The following is a 24,857-nucleotide window of genomic DNA, read 5'->3' as shown; positions in this document are numbered from 1 at the left end:
TCCAGGCTCTTCTGTGTTAGGTCGCAAAAATGCAGAAAGTTTGTAATACAAAAAACAAGTCATATCAAATGATGACAACTACTAGTTACTATGCAATTACTAAAGTTGAAAAATCTCTCTATCACTAAAAGTATTATCTGAATAGCTTGACATTTAGTGTCTATTGATGAAATACATTTAATTTGCCTCTTGGTTGAAGGTGTACATTCTTAAACAGTTTGTGATTTTCCCACTCTGCACTATGTTCCTTTTCACAAAAACGACACATTGCTTAAAAGACACTCGCCCGAACAGGGACTTGAACCCTGGACCCTCAGATTAAAGTTCTGATGTTTTACCGACTCCAGGCTCTTCTGGAGTTTGTCGCAAACCTATAGAAAGTTCGTAATACTAAAACCAAGTAAATTCAAATGGTGACAACTACTGTGCAATTACTAAAGTAGGAAAATCTCTCTATCACTAAAAGTATGATATGAATAGCTTGACATTTAGTGTCTATTGGTGAAATACATTTAATTTGCCTCTTGGTTGAAGGTGTACATTCTTAAACAGTTTGTGATTTTCCCACTCTGCACTATGTTCCATTTCACAAAATGACACATTGCTTAAAAGACACTCGCCCGAACAGACCCTTGAACCCTGGACCCTCAGATTAAAAGTCTGATGCTCTACCGACTGAGCTAGCCAGCCTCTTCTGTGATAGGTCGCAAAAATGCAGAAAGTTCGTAATACAAAAAACAAGTCATATCAAATGATGACAACTACTAGTTACTGTGCAATTACTAAAGTTGAAAAATCTCTCTATCACTAAAAGTATTATCTGAATAGCTTGACATTTAGTGTCTATTGATGAAATACATTTAATTTGCCTCTTGGTTGAAGGTGTACATTCTTAAACAGTTTGTGATTTTCCCACTCTGCACTATGTTCCATTTCACAAAATGACACATTGCTTAAAAGACACTCGCCCGAACAGACCCTTGAACTCTGGACCCTCAGATTAAAAGTCAGATGCTCTACCGACTGAGCTATCCAGGCTCTTCTGTGATAGGTCGCAAAAATGCAGAAAGTTCGTAATACAAAAAACAAGTCATTTCAAATGATGACAACTACTAGTTACTGTGCAATTACTAAAGTAGGAAAATCTCTCTATCACTAAAAGCATTATCTGAATAGCTTGACATTTAGTGTCTCTTGATGAAATACATTTAATTTGCCTCTTGGTTGAAGGTGTACATTCTTAAACAGTTTGTGATTTTCCCACTCTGCACTATGTTCCATTTCACAAAAACGACACATTGCTTAAAAGACACTCGCCCGAATAGGGACTTGAACCCTGGACCCTCAGATTAAAGTTCTGATGTTTTACTGACTCCAGGCTCTTCTGGAGTCTGTCGCAAACCTATAGAAAGTTCGTAATACTAAAACCAAGTAAATTCAAATGGTGACAACTACTGTGCAATTACTAAAGTAGGAAAATCTCTCTATCACTAAAAGTATGATATGAATAGCTTGACATTTAGTGTCTATTGGTGAAATACATTTAATTTGCCTCTTGGTTGAAGGTGTACATTCTTAAACAGTTTGTGATTTTCCCACTCTGCACTATGTTCCATTTCACAAAATGACACATTGCTTAAAAGACACTCGCCCGAACAGGGACTTGATCCATGGACCCTCAGATTAAAAGTCTGATGCTCTACCGACTGAGCTATCCAGCCTCTTCTGTGATAGGTCGCAAAAATGCAGAAAGTTCATAATACAAAAAACAAGTCATATCAAATGATGACAACTACTAGTTACTGTGCAATTACTAAAGTTGAAAAATCTCTCTATCACTAAAAGTATTATCTGAATAGCTTGACATTTATTGTCTATTGATGAAATACATTTAATTTGCCTCTTGGTTGAAGGTGTACATTCTTAAACAGTTTGTGATTTTCCCACTCTGCACTATGTTCCATTTCACAAAATGACACATTGCTTAAAAGACACTCGCCCGAACAGACCCTTGAACTCTGGACCCTCAGATTAAAAGTCAGATGCTCTACCGACTGAGCTATCCAGGCTCTTCTGTGATAGGTCGCAAAAATGCAGAAAGTTCGTAATACAAAAAACAAGTCATTTCAAATGATGACAACTACTAGTTACTGTGCAATTACTAAAGTAGGAAAATCTCTCTATCACTAAAAGCATTATCTGAATAGCTTGACATTTAGTGTCTCTTGATGAAATACATTTAATTTGCCTCTTGGTTGAAGGTGTACATTCTTAAACAGTTTGTGATTTTCCCACTCTGCACTATGTTCCATTTCACAAAATGACACATTGCTTAAAAGACACTCGCCCGAACAGACCCTTGAACCCTGGACCCTCAGATTAAAAGTCTGATGCTCTACCGACTGAGCTATCCAGGCTCTTCTGTGATAGGTCGCAAAAATGCAGAAAGTTCGTAATACAAAAAACAAGTCATTTCAAATGATGACAACTACTAGTTACTGTGCAATTACTAAAGTAGGAAAATCTCTCTATCACTAAAAGTATGAACTGAAAAGCTTGACATTTAGTGTCTCTTGATGAAATACATTTAATTTGCCTCTTGGTTGAAGGTGTACATTCTTAAACAGTTTGTGATTTTCCCACTCTGCACTATGTTCCATTTCACAAAAATGACACATTGCTTAAAAGACACTCGCCCGAACAGGGACTTGAACCCTGGACCCTCAGATTAAAGTTCTGATGTTTTACCGACTCCAGGCTCTTCTGGAATCTGTCGCAAACCTATAGAAAGTTCGTAATACAAAAACAAGTAAATTCAAATGGTGACAACTACTGTGCAATTACTAAAGTAGGAAAGTCTCTCTATCACTAAAAGTATGATATGAATAGCTTGACATTTAGTGTCTATTGGTGAAATACATTTAATTTGCCTCTTGGTTGAAGGTGTACTTTCTTAAACAGTTTGTGATTTTCCCACTCTGCACTATGTTCCATTTCACAAAATGACACATTGCTTAAAAGACACTCGACCGAACAGAGCCTTGAACCCTGGACCCTCAGATTAAAGTTCTGATGTTTTACCGACTCCAGGCTCTTCTGGAGTCTGTCGCAAACCTATAGAAAGTTCATAATACTAAAACCAAGTAAGTTCAAATGGTGACAACTACTGTGCAATTACTAAAGTAGGAAAATCTCTCTATCACTAAAAGTATGATATGAATAGCTTGACATTTAGTGTATATTGATGAAATACATTTAATTTGCCTCTTGGTTGAAGGTGTACATTCTTAAACAGTTTGTGATTTTCCCACTCTGCACTATGTTCCATTTCACAAAATTACACATTGCTTAAAAGACAATCGCCCGAACAGGGACTTGAACCCTGGACCCTCAGATTAAAAGACTGATGCTCTACCGACTGAGCTATCCAGGCTCTTCTGTGATAGGTCGCAAAAATGCAGAAAGTTCGTAATACAAAAAACAAGTCATTTCAAATGATGACAACTACTAGTTACTGTGCAATTACTAAAGTTGGAAAATCTCTCTATCACTAAAAGTATGAACTGAAAAGCTTGACATTTAGTGTCTCTTGATGAAATACATTTAATTTGCCTCTTGGTTGAAGGTGTACATTCTTAAACAGTTTGTGATTTTCCCACTCTGCACTATGTTCCATTTCACAAATTGACACATTGCTTAAAAGACACTCACCCGAACAGGGACTTGAACCCTGGACCCTCAGATTAAAGTTCTGATGTTTTACCGACTCCAGGCTCTTCTGGAGTTTGTCGCAAACCTATAGAAAGTTCGTAATACTAAAACCAAGTAAATTCAAATGGTGACAACTACTGTGCAATTACTAAAGTAGGAAAATCTCTCTATCACTAAAAGTATGATATGAATAGCTTGACATTTAGTGTCTATTGGTGAAATACATTTAATTTGCCTCTTGGTTGAAGGTGTACTTTCTTAAACAGTTTGTGATTTTCCCACTCTGCACTATGTTCCATTTCACAAAATGACACATTGCTTAAAAGACACTCGCCCGAACAGACCCTTGAACTCTGGACCCTCAGATTAAAAGTCAGATGCTCTACCGACTGAGCTATCCAGGCTCTTCTGTGATAGGTCGCAAAAATGCAGAAAGTTCGTAATACAAAAAACAAGTCATTTCAAATGATGACAACTACTAGTTACTGTGCAATTACTAAAGTAGGAAAATCTCTCTATCACTAAAAGCATTATCTGAATAGCTTGACATTTAGTGTCTCTTGATGAAATACATTTAATTTGCCTCTTGGTTGAAGGTGTACATTCTTAAACAGTTTGTGATTTTCCCACTCTGCACTATGTTCCATTTCACAAAAACGACACATTGCTTAAAAGACACTCGCCCGAATAGGGACTTGAACCCTGGACCCTCAGATTAAAGTTCTGATGTTTTACTGACTCCAGGCTCTTCTGGAGTCTGTCGCAAACCTATAGAAAGTTCATAATACTAAAACCAAGTAAATTCAAATGGTGACAACTACTGTGCAATTACTAAAGTAGGAAAATCTCTCTATCACTAAAAGTATGATCTGAATAGCTTGACATTTAGTGTCTCTTGATGAAATACATTTAATTTGCCTCTTGGTTGAAGGTGTACATTCTTAAACAGTTTGTGATTTTCCCACTCTGCAATATGTTCCATTTCACAAAATGATACATTGCTTAAAAGACACTCGCCCGAACAGGGACTTGATCCCTGGACCCTCAGATTAAAAGTCTGATGCTCTACCGACTGAGCTATCCAGGCTCTTCTGTGTTAGGTCGCAAAAATGCAGAAAGTTTGTAATACAAAAAACAAGTCATATCAAATGATGACAACTACTAGTTACTGTGCAATTACTAAAGTTGAAAAATCTCTCTATCACTAAAAGTATTATCTGAATAGCTTGACATTTAGTGTCTATTGATGAAATACATTTAATTTGCCTCTTGGTTGAAGGTGTACATTCTTAAACAGTTTGTGATTTTCCCACTCTGCACTATGTTCCTTTTCACAAAAACGACACATTGCTTAAAAGACACTCGCCCGAACAGGGACTTGAACCCTGGACCCTCAGATTAAAGTTCTGATGTTTTACCGACTCCAGGCTCTTCTGGAGTTTGTCGCAAACCTATAGAAAGTTCGTAATACTAAAACCAAGTAAATTCAAATGGTGACAACTACTGTGCAATTACTAAAGTAGGAAAATCTCTCTATCACTAAAAGTATGATATGAATAGCTTGACATTTAGTGTCTATTGGTGAAATACATTTAATTTGCCTCTTGGTTGAAGGTGTACATTCTTAAACAGTTTGTGATTTTCCCACTCTGCACTATGTTCCATTTCACAAAATGACACATTGCTTAAAAGACACTCGCCCGAACAGGGACTTGATCCATGGACCCTCAGATTAAAAGTCTGATGCTCTACCGACTGAGCTATCCAGCCTCTTCTGTGATAGGTCGCAAAAATGCAGAAAGTTCATAATACAAAAAACAAGTCATATCAAATGATGACAACTACTAGTTACTGTGCAATTACTAAAGTTGAAAAATCTCTCTATCACTAAAAGTATTATCTGAATAGCTTGACATTTATTGTCTATTGATGAAATACATTTAATTTGCCTCTTGGTTGAAGGTGTACATTCTTAAACAGTTTGTGATTTTCCCACTCTGCACTATGTTCCATTTCACAAAATGACACATTGCTTAAAAGACACTCGCCCGAACAGACCCTTGAACTCTGGACCCTCAGATTAAAAGTCAGATGCTCTACCGACTGAGCTATCCAGGCTCTTCTGTGATAGGTCGCAAAAATGCAGAAAGTTCGTAATACAAAAAACAAGTCATTTCAAATGATGACAACTACTAGTTACTGTGCAATTACTAAAGTAGGAAAATCTCTCTATCACTAAAAGCATTATCTGAATAGCTTGACATTTAGTGTCTCTTGATGAAATACATTTAATTTGCCTCTTGGTTGAAGGTGTACATTCTTAAACAGTTTGTGATTTTCCCACTCTGCACTATGTTCCATTTCACAAAATGACACATTGCTTAAAAGACACTCGCCCGAACAGACCCTTGAACCCTGGACCCTCAGATTAAAAGTCTGATGCTCTACCGACTGAGCTATCCAGGCTCTTCTGTGATAGGTCGCAAAAATGCAGAAAGTTCGTAATACAAAAAACAAGTCATTTCAAATGATGACAACTACTAGTTACTGTGCAATTACTAAAGTAGGAAAATCTCTCTATCACTAAAAGTATGAACTGAAAAGCTTGACATTTAGTGTCTCTTGATGAAATACATTTAATTTGCCTCTTGGTTGAAGGTGTACATTCTTAAACAGTTTGTGATTTTCCCACTCTGCACTATGTTCCATTTCACAAAAATGACACATTGCTTAAAAGACACTCGCCCGAACAGGGACTTGAACCCTGGACCCTCAGATTAAAGTTCTGATGTTTTACCGACTCCAGGCTCTTCTGGAATCTGTCGCAAACCTATAGAAAGTTCGTAATACAAAAACAAGTAAATTCAAATGGTGACAACTACTGTGCAATTACTAAAGTAGGAAAGTCTCTCTATCACTAAAAGTATGATATGAATAGCTTGACATTTAGTGTCTATTGATGAAATACATTTAATTTGCCTCTTGGTTGAAGGTGTACATTCTTAAACAGTTTGTGATTTTCCCACTCTGCACTATGTTCCATTTCACAAAATGACACATTGCTTAAAAGACAATCGCCCGAACAGGGACTTGAACCCTGGACCCTCAGATTAAAAGGCTGATGCTCTACCGACTGAGCTATCCAGGCTCTTCTGTGATAGGTCGCAAAAATGCAGAAAGTTCGTAATACAATAAACAAGTCATATCAAATGATGACAACTACTAGTTACTGTGCAATTACTAAAGTAGGAAAATCTCTCTATCACTAAAAGCATTATCTGAATAGCTTGACATTTATTGTCTATTGATGAAATACATTTAATTTGCCTCTTGGTTGAAGGTGTACATTCTTAAACAGTTTGTGATTTTCCCACTCTGCACTATGTTCCATTTCACAAAATGACACATTGCTTAAAAGACACTCGCCCGAACAGACCCTTGAACTCTGGACCCTCAGATTAAAAGTCAGATGCTCTACCGACTGAGCTATCCAGGCTCTTCTGTGATAGGTCGCAAAAATGCAGAAAGTTCGTAATACAAAAAACAAGTCATTTCAAATGATGACAACTACTAGTTACTGTGCAATTACTAAAGTAGGAAAATCTCTCTATCACTAAAAGCATTATCTGAATAGCTTGACATTTAGTGTCTCTTGATGAAATACATTTAATTTGCCTCTTGGTTGAAGGTGTACATTCTTAAACAGTTTGTGATTTTCCCACTCTGCACTATGTTCCATTTCACAAAATGACACATTGCTTAAAAGACACTCGCCCGAACAGACCCTTGAACCCTGGACCCTCAGATTAAAAGTCTGATGCTCTACCGACTGAGCTATCCAGGCTCTTCTGTGATAGGTCGCAAAAATGCAGAAAGTTCGTAATACAAAAAACAAGTCATTTCAAATGATGACAACTACTAGTTACTGTGCAATTACTAAAGTTGAAAAATCTCTCTATCACTAAAAGTATTATCTGAATAGCTTGACATTTAGTGTCTATTGATGAAATACATTTAATTTGCCTCTTGGTTGAAGGTGTACATTCTTAAACAGTTTGTGATTTTCCCACTCTGCACTATGTTCCTTTTCACAAAAACGACACATTGCTTAAAAGACACTCGCCCGAACAGGGACTTGAACCCTGGACCCTCAGATTAAAGTTCTGATGTTTTACCGACTCCAGGCTCTTCTGGAGTTTGTCGCAAACCTATAGAAAGTTCGTAATACTAAAACCAAGTAAATTCAAATGGTGACAACTACTGTGCAATTACTAAAGTAGGAAAATCTCTCTATCACTAAAAGTATGATATGAATAGCTTGACATTTAGTGTCTATTGGTGAAATACATTTAATTTGCCTCTTGGTTGAAGGTGTACATTCTTAAACAGTTTGTGATTTTCCCACTCTGCACTATGTTCCATTTCACAAAATGACACATTGCTTAAAAGACACTCGCCCGAACAGGGACTTGATCCATGGACCCTCAGATTAAAAGTCTGATGCTCTACCGACTGAGCTATCCAGCCTCTTCTGTGATAGGTCGCAAAAATGCAGAAAGTTCATAATACAAAAAACAAGTCATATCAAATGATGACAACTACTAGTTACTGTGCAATTACTAAAGTTGAAAAATCTCTCTATCACTAAAAGTATTATCTGAATAGCTTGACATTTATTGTCTATTGATGAAATACATTTAATTTGCCTCTTGGTTGAAGGTGTACATTCTTAAACAGTTTGTGATTTTCCCACTCTGCACTATGTTCCATTTCACAAAATGACACATTGCTTAAAAGACACTCGCCCGAACAGACCCTTGAACTCTGGACCCTCAGATTAAAAGTCAGATGCTCTACCGACTGAGCTATCCAGGCTCTTCTGTGATAGGTCGCAAAAATGCAGAAAGTTCGTAATACAAAAAACAAGTCATTTCAAATGATGACAACTACTAGTTACTGTGCAATTACTAAAGTAGGAAAATCTCTCTATCACTAAAAGCATTATCTGAATAGCTTGACATTTATTGTCTATTGATGAAATACATTTAATTTGCCTCTTGGTTGAAGGTGTACATTCTTAAACAGTTTGTGATTTTCCCACTCTGCACTATGTTCCATTTCACAAAATGACACATTGCTTAAAAGACACTCGCCCGAACAGACCCTTGAACCCTGGACCCTCAGATTAAAAGTCTGATGCTCTACCGACTGAGCTATCCAGGCTCTTCTGTGATAGGTCGCAAAAATGCAGAAAGTTCGTAATACAAAAAACAAGTCATTTCAAATGATGACAACTACTAGTTACTGTGCAATTACTAAAGTAGGAAAATCTCTCTATCACTAAAAGCATTATCTGAATAGCTTGACATTTAGTGTCTCTTGATGAAATACATTTAATTTGCCTCTTGGTTGAAGGTGTACATTCTTAAACAGTTTGTGATTTTCCCACTCTGCACTATGTTCCATTTCACAAAATGACACATTGCTTAAAAGACACTCGCCCGAACAGACCCTTGAACCCTGGACCCTCAGATTAAAAGTCTGATGCTCTACCGACTGAGCTATCCAGGCTCTTCTGTGATAGGTCGCAAAAATGCAGAAAGTTCGTAATACAAAAAACAAGTCATTTCAAATGATGACAACTACTAGTTACTGTGCAATTACTAAAGTAGGAAAATCTCTCTATCACTAAAAGTATGAACTGAAAAGCTTGACATTTAGTGTCTCTTGATGAAATACATTTAATTTGCCTCTTGGTTGAAGGTGTACATTCTTAAACAGTTTGTGATTTTCCCACTCTGCACTATGTTCCATTTCACAAAAATGACACATTGCTTAAAAGACACTCGCCCGAACAGGGACTTGAACCCTGGACCCTCAGATTAAAGTTCTGATGTTTTACCGACTCCAGGCTCTTCTGGAATCTGTCGCAAACCTATAGAAAGTTCGTAATACAAATACAAGTAAATTCAAATGGTGACAACTACTGTGCAATTACTAAAGTAGGAAAGTCTCTCTATCACTAAAAGTATGATATGAATAGCTTGACATTTAGTGTCTATTGATGAAATACATTTAATTTGCCTCTTGGTTGAACGTGTACATTCTTAAACAGTTTGTGATTTTCCCACTCTGCACTATGTTCCATTTCACAAAATGACACATTGCTTAAAAGACAATCGCCCGAACAGGGACTTGAACCCTGGACCCTCAGATTAAAAGGCTGATGCTCTACCGACTGAGCTATCCAGGCTCTTCTGTGAAAGGTCGCAAAAATGCAGAAAGTTCGTAATACAATAAACAAGTCATATCAAATGATGACAACTACTAGTTACTGTGCAATTACTAAAGTAGGAAAATCTCTCTATCACTAAAAGCATTATCTGAATAGCTTGACATTTAGTGTCTCTTGATGAAATACATTTAATTTGCCTCTTGGTTGAAGGTGTACATTCTTAAACAGTTTGTGATTTTCCCACTCTGCACTATGTTCCATTTCACAAATTGACACATTGCTTAAAAGACACTCATCCAAACAGGGACTTGAACCCTGGACCCTCAGATTAAAAGTCTGATGCTCTACCGACTGAGCTATCCAGGCTCTTCTGTGATAGGTCGCAAAAATGCAGAAAGTTCGTAATACAAAAAACAAGTCATTTCAAATGATGACAACTACTAGTTACTGTGCAATTACTAAAGTAGGAAAATCTCTCTATCACTAAAAGTATGAACTGAAAAGCTTGACATTTAGTGTCTCTTGATGAAATACATTTAATTTGCCTCTTGGTTGAAGGTGTACATTCTTAAACAGTTTGTGATTTTCCCACTCTGCACTATGTTCCATTTCACAAAAATGACACATTGCTTAAAAGACACTCGCCCGAACAGGGACTTGAACCCTGGACCCTCAGATTAAAGTTCTGATGTTTTACCGACTCCAGGCTCTTCTGGAGTCTGTCGCAAACCTATAGAAAGTTCATAATACTAAAACCAAGTAAATTCAAATGGTGACAACTACTGTGCAATTACTAAAGTAGGAAAATCTCTCTATCACTAAAAGTATGATCTGAATAGCTTGACATTTAGTGTCTCTTGATGAAATACATTTAATTTGCCTCTTGGTTGAAGGTGTACATTCTTAAACAGTTTGTGATTTTCCCACTCTGCAATATGTTCCATTTCACAAAATGATACATTGCTTAAAAGACACTCGCCCGAACAGGGACTTGATCCATGGACCCTCAGATTAAAAGTCTGATGCTCTACCGACTGAGCTATCCAGGCTCTTCTGTGTTAGGTCGCAAAAATACAGAAAGTTTGTAATACAAAAAACAAGTCATATCAAATGATGACAACTACTAGTTACTGTGCAATTACTAAAGTTGAAAAATCTCTCTATCACTAAAAGTATTATCTGAATAGCTTGACATTTAGTGTCTATTGATGAAATACATTTAATTTGCCTCTTGGTTGAAGGTGTACATTCTTAAACAGTTTGTGATTTTCCCACTCTGCACTATGTTCCATTTCACAAAAACGACACATTGCTTAAAAGACACTCGCCCGAACAGGGACTTGAACCCTGGACCCTCAGATTAAAGTTCTGATGTTTTACCGACTCCAGGCTCTTCTGGAGTTTGTCGCAAACCTATAGAAAGTTCGTAATACTAAAACCAAGTAAATTCAAATGGTGACAACTACTGTGCAATTACTAAAGTAGGAAAATCTCTCTATCACTAAAAGTATGATATGAATAGCTTGACATTTAGTGTCTATTGGTGAAATACATTTAATTTGCCTCTTGGTTGAAGGTGTACATTCTTAAACAGTTTGTGATTTTCCCACTCTGCACTATGTTCCATTTCACAAAATGACACATTGCTTAAAAGACACTCGCCCGAACAGTCCCTTGAACCCTGGACCCTCAGATTAAAAGTCTGATGCTCTACCGACTGAGCTATCCAGCCTCTTCTGTGATAGGTCGCAAAAATGCAGAAAGTTCGTAATACAAAAAACAAGTCATATCAAATGATGACAACTACTAGTTACTGTGCAATTACTAAAGTTGAAAAATCTCTCTATCACTAAAAGTATTATCTGAATAGCTTGACATTTAGTGTCTATTGATGAAATACATTTAATTTGCCTCTTGGTTGAAGGTGTACATTCTTAAACAGTTTGTGATTTTCCCACTCTGCACTATGTTCCATTTCACAAAAACGACACATTGCTTAAAAGACACTCGCCCGAACAGGGACTTGAACCCTGGACCCTCAGATTAAAGTTCCGATGCTCTACCGACTGAGCTATCCAGGATCTTCTGTGATAGGTCGCAAAAATGCAGAAAGTTCGTAATACAAAAAACAAGTCATTTCAAATGATGACAACTACTAGTTACTGTGCAATTACTAAAGTAGGAAAATCTCTCTATCACTAAAAGTATGAACTGAAAAGCTTGACATTTAGTGTCTCTTGATGAAATACATTTAATTTGCCTCTTGGTTGAAGGTGTACATTCTTAAACAGTTTGTGATTTTCCCACTCTGCACTATGTTCCATTTCACAAAAACGACACATTGCTTAAAAGACACTCGCCCGAACAGGGACTTGAACCCTGGACCCTCAGATTAAAGTTGTGATGTTTTTCCGACTCCAGGCTCTTCTGGAGTTTGTCGCAAACCTATAGAAAGTTTGTAATACTAAAACCAAGTAAATTCAAATGGTGACAACTACTGTGCAATTACTAAAGTAGGAAAATCTCTCTATCACTAAAAGTATGATATGAATAGCTTGACATTTAGTGTCTATTGGTGAAATACATTTAATTTGCCTCTTGGTTGAAGGTGTACATTCTTAAACAGTTTGTGATTTTCCCACTCTGCACTATGTTCCATTTCACAAAAACGACACATTGCTTAAAAGACACTCGCCCGAACAGGGACTTGAACCCTGGACCCTCAGATTAAAGTTCTGATGTTTTACCGACTCAAGGCTCTTCTGGAGTTTGTCGCAAACCTATAGAAAGTTCGTAATACTAAAACCAAGTAAATTCAAATGGTGACAACTACTGTGCAATTACTAAAGTAGGAAAATCTCTCTATCACTAAAAGTATGATATGAATAGCTTGACATTTAGTGTCTATTGGTGAAATACATTTAATTTGCCTCTTGGTTGAAGGTGTACATTCTTAAACAGTTTGTGATTTTCCCACTCTGCACTATGTTCCATTTCACAAAATGACACATTGCTTAAAAGACACTCGCCCGAACAGACCCTTGATCCCTGGACCCTCAGATTAAAAGTCAGATGCTCTACCGACTGAGATATCCAGGCTCTTCTGTGATAGGTCGCAAAAATGCAGAAAGTTCGTAATACAAAAAACAAGTCATATCAAATGATGACAACTACTAGTTACTGTGCAATTACTATAGTTGGAAAATCTCTCTATCACTAAAAGTATGAACTGAAAAGCTTGACATTTAGTGTCTCTTGATGAAATACATTTAATTTGCCTCTTGGTTGAAGGTGTACATTCTTAAACAGTTTGTGATTTTCCCACTCTGCACTATGTTCCATTTCACAAATTGACACATTGCTTAAAAGACACTCACCCGAACAGGGACTTGAACCCTGGACCCTCAGATTAAAGTTCTGATGTTTTACCGACTCCAGGCTCTTCTGGAGTTTGTCGCAAACCTATAGAAAGTTCGTAATACTAAAACCAAGTAAATTCAAATGGTGACAACTACTGTGCAATTACTAAAGTAGGAAAATCTCTCTATCACTAAAAGTATGATATGAATAGCTTGACATTTAGTGTCTATTGGTGAAATACATTTAATTTGCCTCTTGGTTGAAGGTGTACTTTCTTAAACAGTTTGTGATTTTCCCACTCTGCACTATGTTCCATTTCACAAAATGACACATTGCTTAAAAGACACTCGCCCGAACGGAGCCTTGAACCCTGGACCCTCAGATTAAAAGTCAGATGCTCTACCGACTGAGCTATCCAGGCTCTTCTGTGATAGGTCGCAAAAATGCAGAAAGTTCGTAATACAAAAAACAAGTCATTTCAAATGATGACAACTACTAGTTACTGTGCAATTACTAAAGTAGGAAAATCTCTCTATCACTAATAGTATGAACTGAAAAGCTTGACATTTAGTGTCTCTTGATGAAATACATTTAATTTGCCTCTTGGTTGAAGGTGTACATTCTTAAACAGTTTGTGATTTTCCCACTCTGCACTATGTTCCATTTCACAAAAATGACACATTGCTTAAAAGACACTCGCCCGAACAGGGACTTGAACCCTGGACCCTCAGATTAAAGTTCTGATGTTTTACCGACTCCAGGCTCTTCTGGAGTCTGTCGCAAACCTATAGAAAGTTCGTAATACAAAAACAAGTAAATTCAAATGGTGACAACTACTGTGCAATTACTAAAGTAGGAAAGTCTCTCTATCACTAAAAGTATGATATGAATAGCTTGACATTTAGTGTCTATTGATGAAATACATTTAATTTGCCTCTTGGTTGAAGGTGTACATTCTTAAACAGTTTGTGATTTTCCAACTCTGCACTATGTTCCATTTCACAAAATGACACATTGCTTAAAAGACAATCGCCCGAACAGGGACTTGAACCCTGGACCCTCAGATTAAAAGTCTGATGCTCTACCGACTGAGCTATCCAGGCTCTTCTGTGTTAGGTCGCAAAAATGCAGAAAGTTTGTAATACAAAAAACAAGTCATATCAAATGATGACAACTACTAGTTACTGTGCAATTACTAAAGTTGAAAAATCTCTCTATCACTAAAAGTATTATCTGAATAGCTTGACATTTAGTGTCTCTTGATGAAATACATTTAATTTGCCTCTTGGTTGAAGGTGTACATTCTTAAACAGTTTGTGATTTTCCCACTCTGCACTATGTTCCATTTCACAAAAACGACACATTGCTTAAAAGACACTCGCCCGAACAGGGACTTGAACCCTGGACCCTCAGATTAAAGTTCTGATGTTTTACCGACTCCAGGCTCTTCTGGAGTTTGTCGCAAACCTATAGAAAGTTCGTAATACTAAAACCAAGTAAATTCAAATGGTGACAACTACTGTGCAATTACTAAAGTAGGAAAATCTCTCTATCACTAAAAGTATGATATGAATAGCTTGACATTTAGTGTCTATTGGTGAAATACATTTAATTTGCCTCTTGGTTGAAGGTGTACATTCTTAAACAGTTTGTGATTTTCCCACTCTGCACTATGTTCCATTTCACAAAATGACACATTGCTTAAAAGACACTCGCCCGAACTGTCCCTTGAACCCTGGACCCTCAGATTAAAAGTCTGATGCTCTACCGACTGAGCTATCCAGCCTCTTCTGTGATAGGTCGCAAAAATGCAGAAAGTTCGTAATACAAAAAACAAGTCATATCAAATGATGACAACTACTAGTTACTGTGCAATTACTAAAGTTGAAAAATCTCTCTATCACTAAAAGTATTATCTGAATAGCTTGACATTTAGTGTCTATTGATGAAATACATTTAATTTGCCTCTTGGTTGAAGGTGTACATTCTTAAACAGTTTGTGATTTTCCCACTCTGCACTATGTTCCATTTCACAAAAATGACACATTGCTTAAAAGACACTCGCCCGAACAGGGACTTGAACCCTGGACCCTCAGATTAAAGTTCTGATGTTTTACCGACTCCAGGCTCTTCTGGAGTTTGTCACAAACCTATAGAAAGTTTGTAATACTAAAACCAAGTAAATTCAAATGGTGACAACTACTGTGCAATTACAAAAGTAGGAAAATCTCTCTATCACTAAAAGTATGATATGAATAGCTTGACATTTAGTGTCTATTGGTGAAATACATTTAATTTGCCTCTTGGTTGAAGGTGTACATTCTTAAACAGTTTGTGATTTTCCCACTCTGCACTATGTTCCATTTCACAAAATGACACATTGCTTAAAAGACACTCGCCCGAACAGACCCTTGAACCCTGGACCCTCAGATTAAAAGTCTGATGCTCTACCGACTGAGCTATCCAGGCTCTTCTGTGATAGGTCGCAAAAATGCAGAAAGTTCGTAATACAAAAAACAAGTCATATCAAATGATGACAACTACTAGTTACTGTGCAATTACTAAAGTTGGAAAATCTCTCTATCACTAAAAGTATTATCTGAATAGCTTGACATTTAGTGTCTCTTGATGAAATACATTTAATTTGCCTCTTGGTTGAAGGTGTACATTCTTAAACAGTTTGTGATTTTCCCACTCTGCACTATGTTCCATTTCACAAAAACGACACATTGCTTAAAAGACACTCGCCCGAACAGGGACTTGAACCCTGGACCCTCAGATTAAAGTTCCGATGCTCTACCGACTGAGCTATCCAGGATATTCTGTGATAGGTCGCAAAAATGCAGAAAGTTCGTAATACAAAAAACAAGTCATTTCAAATGATGACAACTACTAGTTACTGTGCAATTACTAAAGTAGGAAAATCTCTCTATCACTAAAAGTATGAACTGAAAAGCTTGACATTTAGTGTCTCTTGATGAAATACATTTAATTTGCCTCTTGGTTGAAGGTGTACATTCTTAAACAGTTTGTGATTTTCCCACTCTGCACTATGTTCCATTTCACAAAAACGACACATTGCTTAAAAGACACTCGCCCGAACAGGGACTTGAACCCTGGACCCTCAGATTAAAGTTCTGATGTTTTTCCGACTCCAGGCTCTTCTGGAGTTTGTCGCAAACCTATAGAAAGTTTGTAATACTAAAACCAAGTAAATTCAAATGGTGACAACTACTGTGCAATTACTAAAGTAGGAAAATCTCTCTATCACTAAAAGTATGATATGAATAGCTTGACATTTAGTGTCTATTGGTGAAATACATTTAATTTGCCTCTTGGTTGAAGGTGTACATTCTTAAACAGTTTGTGATTTTCCCACTCTGCACTATGTTCCATTTCACAAAAACGACACATTGCTTAAAAGACACTCGCCCGAACAGGGACTTGAACCCTGGACCCTCAGATTAAAGTTCTGATGTTTTACCGACTCAAGGCTCTTCTGGAGTTTGTCGCAAACCTATAGAAAGTTCGTAATACTAAAACCAAGTAAATTCAAATGGTGACAACTACTGTGCAATTACTAAAGTAGGAAAATCTCTCTATCACTAAAAGTATGATATGAATAGCTTGACATTTAGTGTCTATTGGTGAAATACATTTAATTTGCCTCTTGGTTGAAGGTGTACATTCTTAAACAGTTTGTGATTTTCCCACTCTGCACTATGTTCCATTTCACAAAATGACACATTGCTTAAAAGACACTCGCCCGAACAGACCCTTGATCCCTGGACCCTCAGATTAAAAGTCAGATGCTCTACCGACTGAGATATCCAGGCTCTTCTGTGATAGGTCGCAAAAATGCAGAAAGTTCGTAATACAAAAAACAAGTCATATCAAATGATGACAACTACTAGTTACTGTGCAATTACTATAGTTGGAAAATCTCTCTATCACTAAAAGTATGAACTGAAAAGCTTGACATTTAGTGTCTCTTGATGAAATACATTTAATTTGCCTCTTGGTTGAAGGTGTACATTCTTAAACAGTTTGTGATTTTCCCACTCTGCACTATGTTCCATTTCACAAATTGACACATTGCTTAAAAGACACTCACCCGAACAGGGACTTGAACCCTGGACCCTCAGATTAAAGTTCTGATGTTTTACCGACTCCAGGCTCTTCTGGAGTTTGTCGCAAACCTATAGAAAGTTCGTAATACTAAAACCAAGTAAATTCAATTGGTGACAACTACTGTGCAATTACTAAAGTAGGAAAATCTCTCTATCACTAAAAGTATGATATGAATAGCTTGACATTTAGTGTCTATTGGTGAAATACATTTAATTTGCCTCTTGGTTGAAGGTGTACATTCTTAAACAGTTTGTGATTTTCCAACTCTGCACTATGTTCCATTTCACAAAATGACACATTGCTTAAAAGACAATCGCCCGAACAGGGACTTGAACCCTGGACCCTCAGATTAAAAGTCTGATGCTCTACCGACTGAGCTATCCAGGCTCTTCTGTGATAGGTCGCAAAAATGCAGAAAGTTCGTAATACAAAAAACAAGTCGTATCAAATGATGACAACTACTAGTTACTGTGCAATTACTAAAGTTTGAAAATCTCTCTATCACTAAAAGTATGAACTGAAAAGCTTGACATTTAGTGTCTCTTGATGAAATACATTTAATTTGCCTCTTGGTTGAAGGTGTACATTCTTAAACAGTTTGTGATTTTCCCACTCTGCACTATGTTCCATTTCACAAAAATGACACATTGCTTAAAAGACACTCGCCCGAATAGGGACTTGAACCCTGGACCCTCAGATTAAAGTTCTGATGTTTTACCGACTCCAGGCTCTTCTGGAGTCTGTCGCAAACCTATAGAAAGTTCATAATACTAAAACCAAGTAAATTCAAATGGTGACAACTACTGTGCAATTACTAAAGTAGGAAAATCTCTCTATCACTAAAAGTATGATCAGAATAGCTTGACATTTAGTGTCTCTTGATGAAATACATTTAATTTGCCTCTTGGTTGAAGGTGTACATTCTTAAACAGTTTGTGATTTTCCCACTCTGCAATATGTTCCATTTCACAAAATGATACATTGCTTAAAAGACAATCGCCCGAACAGGGACTTGAACCCTGGACCCTCAGATTAAAAGTCTGATGCTCTACCGACTGAGCTATCCAGGCTCGTCTGTGATAGGTCGCAAAAATGCAGAAAGTTCGTAATACAAAAAACAAGTCATATCAAATGATGACAACTACTAGTTACTGTGCAATTACTAAAGTTGGAAAATCTCTCTATCACTAAAAGTATGAACTGAAAAGCTTGACATTTAGTGTCTCTTGATGAAATACATTTAATTTGCCTCTTGGTTGAAGGTGTACATTCTTAAACAGTTTGTGATTTTCCCACTCTGCACTATGTTCCATTACACAAAAATGACACATTGCTTAAAAGACACTCGCCCGAATAGGGACTTGAACCCTGGACCCTCAGATTAAAGTTCTGATGTTTTACCGACTCCAGGCTCTTCTGGAGTCTGCCGCAAACCTATAGAAAGTTCATAATACTAAAACCAAGTAAATTCAAATGGTGACAACTACTGTGCAATTACTAAAGTAGGAAAATCTCTCTATCACTAAAAGTATGATCAGAATAGCTTGACATTTAGTGTCTCTTGATGAAATACATTTAATTTGCCTCTTGGTTGAAGGTGTACATTCTTAAACAGTTTGTGATTTTCCCACTCTGCAATATGTTCCATTTCACAAAAACGACACATTGCTTAAAAGACACTCGCCCGAACAGGGACTTGAACCCTGGACCCTCAGATTAAAGTTCTGATGTTTTACCGACTCCAGGCTCTTCTGGAGTTTGTCGCAAACCTATAGAAAGTTCGTAATACTAAAACCAATTAAATTCAAATGGTGACAACTACTGTGCAATTACTAAAGTAGGAAAATCTCTCTATCACTAAAAGTATGATATGAATAGCTTGACATTTAGTGTCTATTGGTGAAATACATTTAATTTGCCTCTTGGTTGAAGGTGTACATTCTTAAACAGTTTGTGATTTTCCCACTCTGCAATATGTTCCATTTCACAAAATGATACATTGCTTAAAAGACACTCGCCCGAACAGGGACTTGATCCCTGGACCCTCAGATTAAAAGTCTGATGCTATCACAGAAGAGCTATCCAGGCTCTTCTGTGATAGGTCGCAAAAATGCTGAAAGTTCGTAATACAAAAAACAAGTCATTTCAAATGATGACAACTACTAGTTACTGTGCAATTACTAAAGTTGGAAAATCTCTCTATCACTAAAAGTATGAACTGAAAAGCTTGACATTTAGTGTCTCTTGATGAAATACATTTAATTTGCCTCTTGGTTGAAGGTGTACATTCTTAAACAGTTTGTGATTTTCCCACTCTGCACTATGTTCCATTTCACAAATTGTCACATTGCTTAAAAGACACTCACCCGAACAGGGACTTGAACCCTGGACCCTCAGATTAAAGTTCTGATGTTTTACCGACTCCAGGCTCTTCTGGAGTTTTTCGCAAACCTATAGAAAGTTCGTAATACTAAAACCAAGTAAATTCAAATGGTGACAACTACTGTGCAATTACTAAAGTAGGAAAATCTCTCTATCACTAAAAGTATGATATGAATAGCTTGACATTTAGTGTCTATTGGTGAAATACATTTAATTTGCCTCTTGGTTGAAGGTGTACTTTCTTAAACAGTTTGTGATTTTCCCACTCTGCACTATGTTCCAGTTCACAAAATGACACATTGCTTAAAAGACACTCGCCCGAACAGAGCCTTGAACCCTGGACCCTCAGATTAAAAGTCAGATGCTCTACCGACTGAGCTATCCAGGCTCTTCTGTGATAGGTCGCAAAAATACAGAAAGTTCGTAATACAAAAATCAAGTCATTTCAAATGATGACAACTACTAGTTACTGTGCAATTACTAAAGTAGGAAAATCTCTCTATCACTAAAAGTATGAACTGAAAAGCTTGACATTTAGTGTCTCTTGATGAAATACATTTAATTTGCCTCTTGGTTGAAGGTGTACATTCTTAAACAGTTTGTGATTTTCCCACTCTGCACTATGTTCCATTTCACAAAAACGACACATTGCTTAAAAGACACTCGCCCGAACAGGGACTTGAACCCTGGACCCTCAGATTAAAGTTGTGATGTTTTTCCGACTCCAGGCTCTTCTGGAGTTTGTCGCAAACCTATAGAAAGTTTGTAATACTAAAACCAAGTAAATTCAAATGGTGACAACTACTGTGCAATTACTAAAGTAGGAAAATCTCTCTATCACTAAAAGTATGATATGAATAGCTTGACATTTAGTGTCTATTGGTGAAATACATTTAATTTGCCTCTTGGTTGAAGGTGTACATTCTTAAACAGTTTGTGATTTTCCCACTCTGCACTATGTTCCATTTCACAAAATGACACATTGCTTAAAAGACACTCGCCAGAACAGACCCTTGAACCCTGGACCCTCAGATTAAAAGTCTGATGCTCTACCGACTGAGCTATCCAGGCTCTTCTGTGATAGGTCGCAAAAATGCAGAAAGTTCGTAATACAAAAAACAAGTCATATCAAATGATGACAACTACTAGTTACTGTGCAATTACTAAAGTTGGAAAATCTCTCTATCACTAAAAGTATGAACTGAAAAGCTTGACATTTAGTGTCTCTTGATGAAATACATTTAATTTGCCTCTTGGTTTAAGGTGTACATTCTTAAACAGTTTGTGATTTTCCCACTCTGCACTATGTTCCATTTCACAAAAATGACACATTTCAAATGATGACAACTACTAGTTACTGTGCAATTACTAAAGTAGGAAAATCTCTCTATCACTAAAAGTATGAACTGAAAAGCTTGACATTTAGTGTCTCTTGATGAAATACATTTAATTTGCCTCTTGGTTGAAGGTGTACATTCTTAAACAGTTTGTGATTTTCCCACTCTGCACTATGTTCCATTTCACAAAAATGACACATTGCTTAAAAGACACTCGCCCGAACAGGGACTTGAACCCTGGACCCTCAGATTAAAGTTCTGATGTTTTACCGACTCCAGGCTCTTCTGGAGTCTGTCGCAAACCTATAGAAAGTTCGTAATACAAAAACAAGTAAATTCAAATGGTGACAACTACTGTGCAATTACTAAAGTAGGAAAGTCTCTCTATCACTAAAAGTATGATATGAATAGCTTGACATTTAGTGTCTATTGATGAAATACATTTAATTTGCCTCTTGTTTGAAGGTGTACATTCTTAAACAGTTTGTGATTTTCCCACTCTGCACTATGTTCCATTTCACAAAATGACACATTGCTTAAAAGACAATCGCCCGAACAGGGACTTGAACCCTGGACCCTCAGATTAAAAGTCTGATGCTCTACCGACTGAGCTATCCAGGCTCTTCTGTGATAGGTCGCAAAAATGCAGAAAGTTCGTAATACAAAAAACAAGTCATTTCAAATGATGACAACTACTAGTTACTGTGCAATTACTAAAGAAGGAAAATCTCTCTATCACTAAAAGTATGAACTGAAAAGCTTGACATTTAGTGTCTCTTGATGAAATACATTTAATTTGCCTCTTGGTTGAAGGTGTACATTCTTAAACAGTTTGTGATTTTCCCACTCTGCACTATGTTCCATTTCACAAAAATGACACATTGCTTAAAAGACACTCGCCCGAACAGGGACTTGAACCCTGGACCCTCAGATTAAAGTTCTGATGTTTTACCGACTCCAGGCTCTTCTGGAGTTTGTCGCAAACCTATAGAAAGTTCGTAATACTAAAACCAAGTAAATTCAAATGGTGACAACTACTGTGCAATTACTAAAGTAGGAAAATCTCTCTATCACTAAAAGTATGATATGAATAGCTTGACATTTAGTGTCTATTGGTGAAATACATTTAATTTGCCTCTTGGTTGAAGGTGTACATTCTTAAACAGTTTGTGATTTTCCCACTCTGCACTATGTTCCATTTCACAAAATGACACATTGCTTAAAAGACACTCGCCCGAACAGACCCTTGATCCCTGGACCCTCAGATTAAAAGTCAGATGCTCTACCGACTGAGCTATCCAGGCTCTTCTGTGATAGGTCGCAAAAATGCAGAAAGTTCGTAATACAAAAAACAAGTCATATCAAATGATGACAACTACTAGTTACTGTGCAATTACTAAAGTTGGAAAATCTCTCTATCACTAAAAGTATGAACTGAAAAGCTTGACATTTAGTGTCTCTTGATGAAATACATTTAATTTGCCTCTTGGTTGAAGGTGTACATTCTTAAACAGTTTGTGATTTTCCCACTCTGCACTATGTTCCATTTCACAAAAACGACACATTGCTTAAAAGACACTCACCCGAACAGGGACTTGAACCCTGGACCCTCAGATTAAAGTTCTGATGTTTTACCGACTCCAGGCTCTTCTGGATTTTGTCGCAAACCTATAGAAAGTTCGTAATACTAAAACCAAGTAAATTCAAATGGTGACAACTACTGTGCAATTACTAAAGTAGGAAAATCTCTCTATCACTAAAAGTATGATATGAATAGCTTGACATTTAGTGTCTATTGGTGAAATACATTTAATTTGCCTCTTGGTTGAAGGTGTACTTTCTTAAACAGTTTGTGATTTTCCCACTCTGCACTATGTTCCATTTCACAAAATGACACATTGCTTAAAAGACACTCGACCGAACAGAGCCTTGAACCCTGGACCCTCAGATTAAAAGTCAGATGCTCTACCGACTGAGCTATCCAGGCTCTTCTGTGATAGGTCGCAAAAATGCAGAAAGTTCGTAATACAAAAAACAAGTTATTTCAAATGATGACAACTACTAGTTACTGTGCAATTACTAAAGTAGGAAAATCTCTCTATCACTAAAAGTATGAACTGAAAAGCTTGACATTTAGTGTCTCTTGATGAAATACATTTAATTTGCCTCTTGGTTGAAGGTGTACATTCTTAAACAGTTTGTGATTTTCCCACTCTGCACTATGTTCCATTTCACAAAAATGACACATTGCTTAAAAGACACTCGCCCGAACAGGGACTTGAACCCTGGACCCTCAGATTAAAGTTCTGATGTTTTACCGACTCCAGGCTCTTCTGGAGTCTGTCGCAAACCTATAGAAAGTTCGTAATACAAAAACAAGTAAATTCAAATGGTGACAACTACTGTGCAATTACTAAAGTAGGAAAGTCTCTCTATCACTAAAAGTATGATATGAATAGCTTGACATTTAGTGTCTATTGATGAAATACATTTAATTTGCCTCTTGTTTGAAGGTGTACATTCTTAAACAGTTTGTGATTTTCCCACTCTGCACTATGTTCCATTTCACAAATTGTCACATTGCTTAAAAGACACTCGCCCGAACAGACCCTTGATCCCTGGACCCTCAGATTAAAAGTCAGATGCTCTACCGACTGAGCTATCCAGGCTCTTCTGTGATAGGTCGCAAAAATGCAGAAAGTTCGTAATACAAAAAACAAGTCATATCAAATGATGACAACTACTAGTTACTGTGCAATTACTAAAGTTGGAAAATCTCTCTATCACTAAAAGTATGAACTGAAAAGCTTGACATTTAGTGTCTCTTGATGAAATACATTTAATTTGCCTCTTGGTTGAAGGTGTACATTCTTAAACAGTTTGTGATTTTCCCACTCTGCACTATGTTCCATTTCACAAAAACGACACATTGCTTAAAAGACACTCGCCCGAACAGGGACTTGAACCCTGGACCCTCAGATTAAAGTTGTGATGTTTTTCCGACTCCAGGCTCTTCTGGAGTTTGTCGCAAACCTATAGAAAGTTTGTAATACTAAAACCAAGTAAATTCAAATGGTGACAACTACTGTGCAATTACTAAAGTAGGAAAATCTCTCTATCACTAAAAGTATGATATGAATAGCTTGACATTTAGTGTCTATTGGTGAAATACATTTAATTTGCCTCTTGGTTGAAGGTGTACATTCTTAAACAGTTTGTGATTTTCCCACTCTGCACTATGTTCCATTTCACAAAATGACACATTGCTTAAAAGACACTCGCCAGAACAGACCCTTGAACCCTGGACCCTCAGATTAAAAGTCTGATGCTCTACCGACTGAGCTATCCAGGCTCTTCTGTGATAGGTCGCAAAAATGCAGAAAGTTCGTAATACAAAAAACAAGTCATATCAAATGATGACAACTACTAGTTACTGTGCAATTACTAAAGTTGGAAAATCTCTCTATCACTAAAAGTATGAACTGAAAAGCTTGACATTTAGTGTCTCTTGATGAAATACATTTAATTTGCCTCTTGGTTGAAGGTGTACATTCTTAAACAGTTTGTGATTTTCCCACTCTGCACTATGTTCCATTTCACAAAAACGACACATTGCTTAAAAGACACTCACCCGAACAGGGACTTGAACCCTGGACCCTCAGATTAAAGTTCTGATGTTTTACCGACTCCAGGCTCTTCTG

The 24,857-nt window shown here is 37.0% G+C and overlaps 8 non-coding genes across 8 annotated transcripts; all 8 read right to left on the bottom strand.

The window, feature by feature from the left end:
* Positions 1 to 3,360: 3,360 nt before the first annotated feature.
* TRNAK-UUU (transfer RNA lysine (anticodon UUU)) lies at positions 3,361 to 3,433 on the bottom strand. The gene has a single exon. It is a non-coding gene; the product is annotated as a tRNA-Lys (tRNA).
* Positions 3,434 to 4,725: 1,292 nt separating this feature from the next.
* On the bottom strand, positions 4,726 to 4,798 carry TRNAK-UUU (transfer RNA lysine (anticodon UUU)). The gene has a single exon. It is a non-coding gene; the product is annotated as a tRNA-Lys (tRNA).
* Positions 4,799 to 6,786: 1,988 nt separating this feature from the next.
* TRNAK-UUU (transfer RNA lysine (anticodon UUU)) lies at positions 6,787 to 6,859 on the bottom strand. Its single transcript has one exon. It is a non-coding gene; the product is annotated as a tRNA-Lys (tRNA).
* Positions 6,860 to 9,891: 3,032 nt separating this feature from the next.
* TRNAK-UUU (transfer RNA lysine (anticodon UUU)) lies at positions 9,892 to 9,964 on the bottom strand. Its single transcript has one exon. It is a non-coding gene; the product is annotated as a tRNA-Lys (tRNA).
* A 4,372-nt stretch (positions 9,965 to 14,336) lies between these two features.
* TRNAK-UUU (transfer RNA lysine (anticodon UUU)) lies at positions 14,337 to 14,409 on the bottom strand. The gene has a single exon. It is a non-coding gene; the product is annotated as a tRNA-Lys (tRNA).
* A 3,342-nt stretch (positions 14,410 to 17,751) lies between these two features.
* Positions 17,752 to 17,824, bottom strand: TRNAK-UUU (transfer RNA lysine (anticodon UUU)). Its single transcript has one exon. It is a non-coding gene; the product is annotated as a tRNA-Lys (tRNA).
* A 610-nt stretch (positions 17,825 to 18,434) lies between these two features.
* On the bottom strand, positions 18,435 to 18,507 carry TRNAK-UUU (transfer RNA lysine (anticodon UUU)). Its single transcript has one exon. It is a non-coding gene; the product is annotated as a tRNA-Lys (tRNA).
* A 3,197-nt stretch (positions 18,508 to 21,704) lies between these two features.
* Positions 21,705 to 21,777, bottom strand: TRNAK-UUU (transfer RNA lysine (anticodon UUU)). The gene has a single exon. It is a non-coding gene; the product is annotated as a tRNA-Lys (tRNA).
* Positions 21,778 to 24,857: the final 3,080 nt, after the last annotated feature.

Source organism: Taudactylus pleione, unplaced genomic scaffold (assembly GCF_031769625.1).
Source record: "Taudactylus pleione unplaced genomic scaffold, aTauple2 ptg000454l, whole genome shotgun sequence".
Classification (NCBI taxonomy): domain Eukaryota; kingdom Metazoa; phylum Chordata; class Amphibia; order Anura; family Myobatrachidae; genus Taudactylus; species Taudactylus pleione.
This window is presented reverse-complemented; position numbering and strand designations above follow the sequence as displayed.